Source organism: Grammomys surdaster, unplaced genomic scaffold (assembly GCF_004785775.1).
Source record: "Grammomys surdaster isolate TR1022 unplaced genomic scaffold, NIH_TR_1.0 126248, whole genome shotgun sequence".
Classification (NCBI taxonomy): Eukaryota; Metazoa; Chordata; class Mammalia; order Rodentia; family Muridae; genus Grammomys; species Grammomys surdaster.
In genome coordinates, this window is record NW_021621048.1 from 2722722 (window position 1) to 2735436 (window position 12715).

The window sequence follows — 12715 nt, forward strand, 5'->3', positions numbered from 1 at the left end:
TAAGAAAACATTATCTCTGAGAGATAGTGTGAAATTCATATTTTTCTAACAACTGAGAATATTTTAATTGAAATAATTGTGTGATTATTGATGTTCTTTAAGTAAAGAATAGGTCTTTGAAGAAATTAAAAAAAAATGTTCTGGTATTAAATATAAAAGGAAACACAATCTATGGGATACAAGGAAGGAAATCCTGACAGAAAAGTTTACAGTAATGTGGTGGTTTGAACAGGAATGACCTGTATAAACCCATATTGAAATGTTTGTTTGGTCCCAAGTTAATGGAACTCTTTAGGAAGGAGTAGGAGGTGTGGCCTTGTTGGAGGAGATTTATCACTAGGGGTGGGTTTTGAAGTTTAAAAAGCCCAAGGCATTCCTTGCTAGGGCTCTCTTTGTGGTACTTACAGATCAGCTCTAAGTCCTCTGGTACTGCTCCAGCACAATGTTCCTACACCATGATGGTCATAAACTTACCCTCTAAAACTATAAGCCCCCGATAAAGCTCGTTCTCTCTAAGTTTTCTCAGTTATGATGATGTTATAGTAATGGCAATAAATTAGTAACTAAGACAAGCACTAATTGCCAACATTACATTCTCAGAGAGATCTCTAATAATTTGTTGTTGCTTCTTAATGTACTATAAGAAACAATATCAAATAAGCTATAATACTGTAATAGACAGGAAAAAAGATCATGGCAGAAATCAGTGAAATCAGAACAAAAAGCAAGAAAAGCAGTCAACAAGAAGAGTCTTCTAGTGAGTACTTTTTATAAAAAGTAAAAAGGGGTTTTACAGTTGCCCTCAGAAGGTATAAACATTGTAGCTTTTGCAGAGGATTCAGGTTTGTTTCTCAGCACTCAAATAGTAGCTCACAGCTATCCTTAACTGTTGCCCAGGGTGTCTGACACTCTCTTCTGAGTGTTGCACATACATGTATGTGTCAAAGCAATCATACAGATAAAATATAATGAATCTAAAAATATGTTAAGATAACTAAGACTGAAATATTCATTTATTCAAATTAACCAGGAAAAAAGACACAAATAAGTAATAGTAGAGAATTTAAATGAAACATTACAATAGATACCAATGAAATCCAGAAAATCATTTTCCTTTAAAATCACATTCCTTTAAAACTTATATTCTTGTGTCTATATACATACACACATACATATATTTAATTTAAAAAAATCAAATAAAATCACTTGTACTAGTTATGAGAAACTCCCTTTTGAGTAATTGGTAAGAGACTCTCCAAATGATACAGGCTTTTGCTCTTGTCTTTGGTGGCCTCCAAGAGATTAACAGTAAATTCTTTTTGCTAAAGACATCATGCACTATGGACACAAGATTTGGAGGATACAAGCAGGATGACCAGAAAGTATCCTTCCTGAGAATTACGTTTTATAGTCCCTGAAGGGGCTATGTAAAATACCAAGGAAGAGATGAAACCAATAATCCTATTCAACTATGAAGCCTATGAACTACAAAACCAATCAGCATGACAAGCTATTTCTATAGGTGCAATAATGGCACTCATATCTTGTTGGTAACCAATAACTGTCTAATTGGCTTTAAGACCAACTCTATATAAAGGATTTCATTCCTGGCACTTGAAACCTGGCCAACTTCCCAGGGCTTATAATGACATGGATCTTAGAAGAGAACAAACTACTACCACTTTACTAAACAAGCATGGCTCTTAACAGGACTCTAATTACTCATTCTTATATCCACAGATAAACATAGCTTCTATCCCTCATCAACAGAGAGTTGGTACAACAAAGGATCTTTTCAACGGACAGACCATTACAGAAAATAACAACTGATAATATCCAGGAAAATAATTGACTAGAGTTGTCTATCTCCAATGGGTACATCTTACAACATAGCTCCTGTATCTAAGGCTCAGTTAGATTAAAAGCAAAATTAGAGCTGTAATAAATAATAATCCAATTAGTAAAGGCCCTTGTCCAGACAGATTTACTATTGAGCTCTAACAGACCTTTGAAGGATAACTTAAACCATTGCTTCTCAAGTTATTGAAATAGAAAAAGAAGGGATACTCTTCCAAAATATTTCTACAAAAAAGTTCCCTGACAAGAAAAGAAGCTTACATTGACAAGAAAGGAAGGTAGATACATTGCAAGGACAAAAGAGAACCGTAGACTAATTTTTAATTTCCCTGACTACTTGAAAAGAAATAGTCCATGTCTTCTACTGTAGCTTTTTTTTTTTTTTAGTCTATGGTTCTTTAGGAAGCATTACCATGCCAAGTAATGTTCTTTCATTATATATATGCATTATATGTAATATCAGGTAAATTTGAAATATTGTGATTCCTTATAGCCTTTTATGTATCTGTAGGGCTACATTTCACTCCTTTCTCCTTCTGCTCTCCTACTGACTATTTCTCCCAATTAAAATCCTAGACCATTTGTTTCCATTTCTCCCTTCGTATGCCTCTTCCTCCTATCTCTTTACTCCTATGCTCATCACTAGGGCTTCCCACAATGATTCTTTTTATTTTTCTTTATTCTGTGGTTGTTCTAGATTATATAATCACATCTGAAGCTTTGAAGATAAGAAACAAACATGGATTTTCTAGTTATATCCATGTGCCTGCAAATTCTATTTTTCTTTATAGCTGAATAATATTCCATCATTTATATGTGACATGGTTTTGTTATCTCCTCCCAGGCTAAAGGTTATTTACTTTATTTCCATTTCCTTGCTACTGTGAGTTGAATGTTAATGAGGAAGTATCTGTGGTGTAGGATGCTCCATTCTTTGAGCATATTCTGTGGAATAGTGTTGCTGGTTGATACAGAGTTTAATTTTAGCTTTTGAGAATTATCCCCGAATTTCCAGACTGATTTTCAGACTATATACAACAACTTACAATCCAAAATAGTAAGTGACAATTCTCCTCTTCCTCACATTGTTAGATGTATTTGTTGTTGGTTATTTTGTTATCTTGGGTCTTCTAAGTGATGTATTATAAAATCTCAAAATTGTTTTGATTTTCATTTCCTGTAACTCTTAAAGACAATATAGACTTTTTGAAATATTTCTCAGTCATTTAATTTCTTCTTTTGAAAACTCTTTTTTCAAATTCATTACTGATTTTTAATTGTGTCATTTGTTTTCTTGACTTGTTTTTTGAAGTTCTTTACATAAAATGGGTACTAATGCATTGTTAGATGTAGAGCTGGCAAAAATTCTTTCCCATTCCGTGGCCTTGCTCTTCTCTTATTTTCTTAGTTGGGTAGACAAATTTCTCCTCCTCCTCCTCCTCCTCCTCTTCCTCCTCCTCTTCTTTCTCTTCTTTTTCTTCCTCCTCCTCCTCCTCTTCATTCTCTTCCTCTTTTCCTCATCCTCCTCTTCCTTGTCCTCCTCTTCCTCCTCCTCCTCTTCCTCCTCCTCCTCTTCCTCCTCCTCCTCTTCCTCCTCCTCCTCTTCCTCCTCCTCCTCTTCCTCTTCCTCTTCCACTTCCTCTTTTTTCTTCTCATTATGAGGTTTCACTTGGTATTTGCTGGCCTTAAATCTTGAGCAAATACAGTCACAGTCAGAACATCTTTTCTTACACGTGTGTGTTTCAGGACACTGCTTATGTTTTATTCTTGGAGTTTCAGTATTTCAGGCTTCAGAATGAGGTCTTTGATTCACTTGAAATTAAGTTTTGTGCACAGTGATAGGCAATCCTCAAGTTGTATTCTACATACAGATATCCAATATTCCTAGTAAGTATCCGTGTTTGTTAAAGATGCTCTCTTCTGTAGTATATGACTCTGTATATCATGTTGCTGTACTTAGGTGTATTTGTGCTCTACTGTTTGAAGTTTCTATTTTGTTCCATTGAACTTTATTTCTGCTTTTGAACTCATGTCATACTATTTTTATTACAATAATTCTCAAATATACAAATTTGGGATGGTAATCCCTCTACCAATGTTGTTATCTTTCTCTGTCTCTGTCAGTCTCTCACACCTCTCTCTCTCTCCCTCTCTCTCTCTCTCTCTCTCTCTCTCTCTCTCTCTCTCTCTCTCTCCTCTCTCCTCTCTCCTCTCTCCTCTCTTTCTTCTCCCAGGATCACTTTTACGAATGGGGAAATTTTTGTGTGTAATATTAAATGAATTTTAGCATTTTAAATATTTCTGTGAAAAACTGTATGAATTTTGACTGGGATTACATTTCATCTGTAAATTGCTTTTGGTAGAACTGTCATGTTTTTATAAAGTACTAATTCATGGGATTTGGAGGTCTTTCCATTTTCTACTCCCATTTTCTATGTTTTTATTTCACTTCCGTGGTTAGGCTTATTCCTAGATACATATCTTCTTTTTGGCTATTGTCAATGGGAATCCATCTGACACAACCATATCCACAGGAAACATCAAAAGTCAGGAAGCCAGCTCAGCTGCTTGACACAGTTCCATCAAAGCTAATCAGATTGCTGCAATTGCTGTCCTTCATTTTCTAACTTTTGGGTTTTGGTCTCTATATGTTGTATTCTTGGGGAATTTCTTCATTATAATTGATTTTATATCCTGAGAAAAATTATGCATGAGTCTTTTTAGGAAAATCCTAGAATTAAGATTATCTGGTCACTATGTTGAAGTCTTCCTGTGCCCTAAAGATCATTAAGCAGAGGTAAGCACACAGATAGATGAGGCTATTACTCAGGGAATCTTCTTGAAGCATCAGCCCCTAAGCTAATGCAAACAGTATAATTGATGCAGGGTAAACAGAGACAACAAACAAACTCTACTGGCCACGAGAGTAGGTTACAAATTCAAGGTCTCTTTTTATTATAGACTTAGAGCTCTCTGAAAAATGTAGTTTAAAGATAGGAGGTTGTACAGGATTCACTCTGGAGGAATAAAACTCAGTAAGACCAATATATTTGACTAAAATAAACTTTTCCTACTTTATAGTGTAGCTGATAAAGCACATAATAAAAGAAATTAGGCCTTAGCATTTGCTATTCACAAGAAGACTGGTTCAGATATTTTCTATTTGTTTGGAGTGCTTTCAAACTACAAACACTGCCAGCCTAAAACCCGGCTGTCAAATAATAAATACGTTTGCTTTGGAGGAGACATTCTTCTTTTATTTTATTGGTTATTTTATTTTCATTTTAAGTACTGTCCCACTTCTCAGTTTCCCCTCCACAAATCCCCCATCTCATCCGTCCTCCCCTGACTCTTTGATGTTGTTCACCCACCCACCCACTGACTCCTGCCTCACTAGCATCCTCCTATGCTGGGATGCCAAGCCTCCACAGGACCAAGGGACTCTCCTCCCATTGATGCCAGATAAGGACATCCTCTGCTACATATGCAGCTGGAGCCATGGGGGGGGGTCCCTCCGTGTGTATTCTTTGGTTGGTGGTTTAGTCTCTGGGAGCTCTGGCGTGGGGGCCCAGTTAGTTGATATTGCTATTCCTATGGGGTAAAAGATATGCAGTCTCCTAAAAGTCCTTCAGTTCTTCCCCTAATTCTTCCATTGGGGTCCCCGTGCTCTGTCCAATGGTTGGCAACAAGCATCTGCATCTGTATTGATCAGATGCTAGTAGAGCTTTTCAGAGAACAGCTATGTCAGGCTCCTGTTAGCAAGCACTTCTTGGCATCAGCAATAGTGTCTGGGTTTGGAGTCTGCAGATGGGATGGATCGCTAGGTGGAACAGTCTCTGGATGGCCTTTCCTGCAGACTCTGCTCCACTCTTTGTCCCTACATTTCCTTTAGACAGGAACAATTCTGGGCTAAAATTTGGAGGAGGAGACATTTTTTGGATTCCTTAAATTGAAGTTACAGGGCTAATAATAAGAATAAATCTGTTCTGTTCATATTTTCTAATTGTGACTGAACATGTAACCATGAACATGTAATGAGAAATCAAATACATAATCTGTTCCACTTGGATGATCATTTGTCTTTCTTCTGTGAAACTTGTATAAATAAAGAAGTACCTGGTTGATAGTCAAAGTAGCAGAAATGGTCTGATTGCTAATAGCCAGAGACACTGAAGTGGCCTGACTGGTAGCAAATCAGATCTGCTAAATTCCCTTAACCATTGCCTGATTCACTCTCTCCCCTTGCAGAAGCTTAATCTCCTCTTGGTACCTTGTAAAGAAAGGTGTAAAACCCTGGGGGTTGGAGAACATCTCTCCTCCAGAAGGCCCCTGGCATGCATCCATGAACTCCTTGGCACATCTGGTTGGGTGTATAAAAAGGCTCCTTCTTTTGAGAGTCAGTTTTGTATCCTGCTAAAACCATTGATCATTTCTAAAAGCATTCATTTGGAACTCTTTGGATCTCTTATGTGTAGTAGCATATATTCTGCAAATCAAACTAATTTGATTTCTTCATTCTCCTATTTGCATTCCTTTACTTTCCTTTTCTTCCCTTACTGCTCCACCTAGTTCGTTGATCACTATATTGAGAAGAGTAAGGATATTGGATAGCCTTGTCACGTTCCAAGTTTTGATGGAATTTCTTCAAGGTTTTCTCCATTTAGGATGGTGTTAATTAGGAATCTTTCATATGTAGCCTTTGTTATGTTGAGGTATGTTCCCTTATATCCTACATTCTCTACGATTTTCATCATGAAGGCATGTGGGATTTTGCCACTTTCTGAATCGATTGTGATGATCACGTTATTGTTGCCCACAAATCCCTTCATTTATTACAGTGTTTACATATGTTTAATTGTCCCTACATCTCTGAGATAAGCTAATTTTGTCATGGTGGATGTACATTTAGGTGTATACCTATATTCATTTCGAAAATATTTCATTGTGAATTTTTGTATCTCTGTTAATCAGAGACATTGGCCAGTAGTAGTGGTAGTAGAGGAGTAGCAGTGGTAGTGGTAGTGGTAGTGGTAGTGGTAGTGGTAGTGGTAGTGGTAGTGGTAGTAGTTGTCTTATCTTTATCTGGTTTGGCATTAGAGTAATGCTAGCTTCATAGACGAGGCTTAGATGTTCTCCATTTGTTTTGTTTGTCCTTCCTTCCTTCCTTCCTTCCTTCCTTCCTTCCTTCCTTCCTTCCTTCTTTCCTTCCTTTTTCTTCCTTCTTTCCTTCCTTCCTTCCTTCCATCATTCCTTCCTTTCTTTCATTCTTTCTGTCTTTCTTTTAATTTAAGTACTGTTACCTGTGGATCTTCTGTGAAAGCCTGGTAGATTTCTGCTGTGAATCTGTCTCAGCCAGAGCTTTACATAGAAGACTTCCTATTTCTATTTCAGTCTCTTTTGTTCTGGATCTGTTTAGGTTAATTAAACTTTGGTGATTTCAATGGATCTAGATATTCTCCCATTTCTTTTAGATTTTCTGATTTATTGGAGTACAGGTTTTAAAATCATTCCCTTATAATATTCTGAATTCTTTCAGTATTTATTATAATGGTTCCTATTCATTTCTGATTCTGTTAATTTGGTCATCTCTTTCTTTTTTGTTGGTTAAGCCCAGTGTCTGTGAATATTCTTTTACTTTTCGAAGAAACAGCTCTTAGATTCATTGAGTTTGTGTATTAGTTTCTTTGTTTCTATTTCATTATTTCATTGTCTGATTTTAGTCTTTTTTTTTTTTGCCATCATCTGGGATTGAGTTTAATTCTTTTCACGATTTTCCAAATTCTTGTGTTGTAGCTCAAGTCATTTATTTTTATTCCTTTTGCTCTTTAAATATAAGCTCTTAAAACTGTGAATTTCCCTAGTGGGATTACTGTTACTGTTTCCCAGACATTTTGTTGTGTTGGGTCTTCATTTTCATTTAATTCTAGGAGTTTTTAAATTTCTTGATTGATTTTTATCTTTTACCCGTTTGTCATTCCTAATGAACAGTTTAATCTCCATTAGTATGTGTATTTACTAGGAATTTATTAGCTGTCTATTTAAAGTTTTTTTTTTTAATTATAGTCAGATAGGACACATAGAATTAGTTCAAACTTTCTGAATTTATTAAGCTTTGTTTTGTGTCCCAGAATGAGGCCTATTTTAAAGGAACTTTCCTTGAAATGCTGAATATAAAGTGTATTTCTTGATGCTCGGGAGAAATATTCTGGGGATGTTAGGTTCATTTGATTATGACATCATTTAATTTTAGTATTTCTCTGTCAGTTTTTTTTTGTTGTTGTTGTTCAGATGACCTACCTACTTGAGTAAGTAAGGTATTAAAATCATCTACTATTACTAGGTTGGTGTTAATCTGTCTTTATTTACAATATTAATTTTTAAAAGAATTGTTATGCATCAGAATTTGGTTCATATGTGTTTATGATTGTAATGTATTCTTGGTTGGTTGTTCCCTTAATTAAGATGAGCTGTCTTTTATTATCTCTTGTGCTTAGTTTTAGTTAAGTTTAGTTTGTTAACTAGTAGGACATCAATCCTAATTGTTATATGGTCTATTTGCTTTGTATATAGTTTTTCATCCTTTTACTGTAAGGTGGTTTCTGTCTAAATTTAGTTTCTTGTACATAGTAAGAAGGTGGAATTTGTTTCTTAGCACATTTACTCAGCCTGTGTCTTTTGATTGAAGAGGTGAAGCCATTAAAAACGTAATGCTATTATTGGAACGTGAGTTTTGATTACAGTTTTTTGTTTTGCTTTGTTTATTTGTTTTGTTTTATTTTGTTGTTTGGTCTTCATCATACTTTGGTTTTCAGTAATTATAGTTTTGTTTATTGTATTTTTAAAAAAGATTTATTTATATATTTAATGAACGGGTGCTTTGTTTTCATGTACATTTGCACACCCAAAAAGGACGTTGGATCTCATGTGAATACAGTTACAGATAGTTTTGAGCCACCATGTGTGTTCTGGGGGAATTGAACTCAGGATCTCTATATAGAAGAGCAGCCAGTGAGATTAACCTTTGAGCCATCTCCTCAGTGCTAATTTATTTTCTTTCTATAGCCTCTTTGCTATGTTTATTCCTGTCTTCAGCTAGAAGTATTTTTCCAATATTTTCTGTGGGGATAGTTTTATGAACATATATTCTTTCAGTCTATATCATGAAAAGCTTTTCTTTTTCCTTCAATGGTGATAGTTTTTCAGGGTGTGGTAATCTAGGTTTTTCATCCTCTATCTTTCTGAACTTGGAGTCATTACTCTAGGCTCTTCTGGCTTTCAAAATTTCTATTGAGAAATCAGCTACTATTCCCGAGGCTCTTAAATTTGTATGTAATTCATGCTTTCCTTTTTCCTCTCTCTGCTTTCAACACATTATTTGTGTTCTTAAGTGTTTAACTATGATATATCATGGGGACTTTCTTTTATGATCTTGTCTACTTGGTATTCTGTGTGAATCTTGAAGCAGATTGGGTGAGAGTTTCCTTAATTTTGGGAAATTGTCTATGATATTGTTGAAGATATGGTCTGATTATTGACTTGGAATTCTTCATCTCTGCCTATAATTTGAATGTGTGTGTGTGCGTGTGTGTGTGTGCACGTGTGTGTGTGTATATGTGTGTTACCTATTGTCTCAAAGCTCCTATGTGTTCCTTTTCTGTAGCTTAAATTTTTTTCTTTGCTTATGTCATATCACTCCTGCAATTTGTGTTTTGTATTCTACCTTTACTTAATCCATACTGCTTATTATGCTTTGCCCCAAGGTTCAAGCTTTTTTTTTCAAACCCATCTTCACTTCTGCCTCAGCTTGCTTCAATATTTACATCTCTTTACTGAGTTTGTTTCTTAAATCCTGCACTGTCTTTGTCATTTCCTTATGGAAATGATCCTTATTGTCATTATTTCTTGGCATCACTCGGGTCTTTTACAGCTGTCAGGTCACACTCATCACTAAAGCAAGGCAGGCCACTGTGTGCATCAGAAGGCACAGAGGAATCAGAAGCCACTTACTGCCTTGGTCAGCTTCCTTTGTTGTAAAGCTTACCTACCCAGGGGTGGCACAATCAGTATTGGGCTGGGTCCAGGAGCACCAACCATTAATCAGAGAAATTTCCCAATAGACTTGCCCTCAGGCAATCTGGGTGGATGGATTTCTGAATTAAGATTTCTTCTCCCTAGATGTGTCTATATTCCTGTGAAGTTGACAAAACTCAGCCAGAACCAGCTTCAATGTCTTAGGACAGACACATACGAAGTATAAAATAGTACAGAGGGTAGGAAAGAGGATATCAGGAATTCATGAAGAGCTAGAAAGGATGGAGCATACCATGCGGAGGAAATTAAAGTCAGAAAAACTGCAGGCTAATTTAAATTTGTTCTTATATTTGTTTCATTTTTAATATCATTTGGTAGAGTTGGAGCTTTAGGGAATAATTAAGTTGGAAAAGAATTGTGAACATAAACTTGTGAAAGTGAAATATAAAGAAACAAGCCAGAGCTCAGGCAATGCAGATGCAGCTACTTTTACGAAAGCACTGGAGGATGCCAGGTTCAGGTCTATCCAGAGCTAATTAGAAATGGCTGTGAACATCAGCTACATTTGTTTGGGTGATAATTACCTTCTCATTGGTGTTTAAATGATGCAAGCTATATATAGACTATAGCACTGTTGTTACCGGTATCATGGAGAGACTGACAGACTAGCAGGTGAACAAGTTTTCCCAGATCATGGAGCTTGAGGTCTTCAGGACCAAGGTTTGCAAATGCTTTACTGGCATGAATGATGTAAAGATGAGGGGATGCAGTTAATATTCCTTTCATTATGTGACACCAAGACTGAGGGAAACAGTGTTAATATTTTATCAGCTCTTTCCCAGTTTTTAATAGGAATGTTTTAAAGCAAAACACAAAAATACTTGATAATAAAATTACTGACCTAGCATGTTGAATTCTTTCATCAGAAATCATATATTATCTATCATTTTCCAGAAATAATTTCTTTCTATGTAACAAATATTCTTTCTAAAATAACACTATAAACAATGAATTATTTGATACTATTTAAACTTATCTTTTAACTAAGGTCACTCTAAGGGGTTGAGAAAGAAAGTGTTATAAGAGAGAAATAACTTCCTTTTACAATTAAGGTCATAGAATTCTGTGTTGAAATGGAAAATTCCACTGTTTACTCCTGATTTCCTTAGTGCACAATAGTTTGTGCTGAAGTTAAAATTTATTACAAGAGGAAAAAATTGAAGACCCTATATTTGTAAATAGTACAAAATTTTCACTCACAACTAAACCAAGAAGAAATATGTTTTTATTTCAGAAAGTTATCTGCTAACTTTGTTTTTCTGCTATATAATATTTCTAAGAAAACAACTTTACATCCCAATAAAAATCATAGGAAAACATTATACATACATCAGAATCATTCCTCTTAAACTTAAGACTAAAACACAAAAGATAATAATATTCTATCAAGTTCTAAACAATAAACAGAATAGGAATAAAGAACTAACTAGGCATATTTGAGAGGAAGCATAAGATTTTCATGATTTTTACATTACTACTTTACTATTAGGAAAGAAAAAGTATAACACAATAAGATTTACAATATACTTTGAACTATTCATTTAAAATAATATATATTGTATGTTCAACAACAATTATTGATTTAAAATTCAACTGTACTACTACAGGATAAATATCAAGAGGAATATCCAAGATCTCCACATAAAAAGCATGATTGATAACACCGTGTAGATTTACAGTAGCTAAACAGATGCCCCAAATTCATTTCCTCCCCCTACAAAAATCCCTAAAGTGTTATGCACAATATGTTTTGAGATGAGTGGCCATGGAACAACACTGAAAATTAGTAAGTGAATCACTGCAACATTTTCAGATGTAGTAACCTAGAACAATGCAGAAAGCTGCGAGACAGAGAAGAAAATCATATCTACCATTTATACCCCATTGCCTGAGACGTTAAAGCTCTCCTTTGCAGAACTATGAATAAAAGTTCTAGCAACATTGTCTGTGCAGATACTGGCCTACCTGGAAACTGTAACTACTCCTATCACAGAAGTAGTCACAATGTGACTTTATCCACAGTACAGTTTCCTGAGTTGCTCATATCTCCAATGTTGCATGGTTCATCAAGATAGTAAGTCTGTCTGACTGTACTCCATTTTTCAGAGTTTTGGAGACTATAAAAATAGGATGCCATGCCAGCACTATACAACATCTGATACTCCAAAGTACATCTTCAAGAGAAAGCTGTTACTAAGAATACTACCACACAAAAATGGTGAGGATAATCAGTTCACCACAACATATACAAGGCACAGTTCAGGACTTAGGAAGTGTTGAAAACCAAATAGACACAATGCTTCCCCAAAAGTACAATGACTCTGCAGCAACATCTCCAAAAACTCAGCATAAGCGAAATATTCGGTAAAAAATGTAAAAGAAAAATTATGGGGTCTCCTTAGGTTCAACACAACCACATACCAGATCAATGCAGATGACAAAAATCAGTTTGATTTAGCAGATGCTAATCAACAAGTCACTGCTAATCGATTAAAGCTGCAGAATAGACCCAGGAGCTGAACTGTGACCCATCTTCCCACCCCACTCCTGCCCTGGCTGCTTCACAAAGCCAGAAGTCACAGTTACATTTTTCCTTCAATCAGGATTCAGGGATAGGGGACTTCATTAGAAACCTCCCACTTCTCTCTCTCTCTCTCTTCCTCTCTCTTCCTCTTTCTCTCCCTTTCTCTCTCTCTCTCTCTCTCTCTCTCTCTCTCTCTCTCTCTCTCTCTCTCTCTCTCTTTCTCTCTCCCCCTTTCTCTCTCTT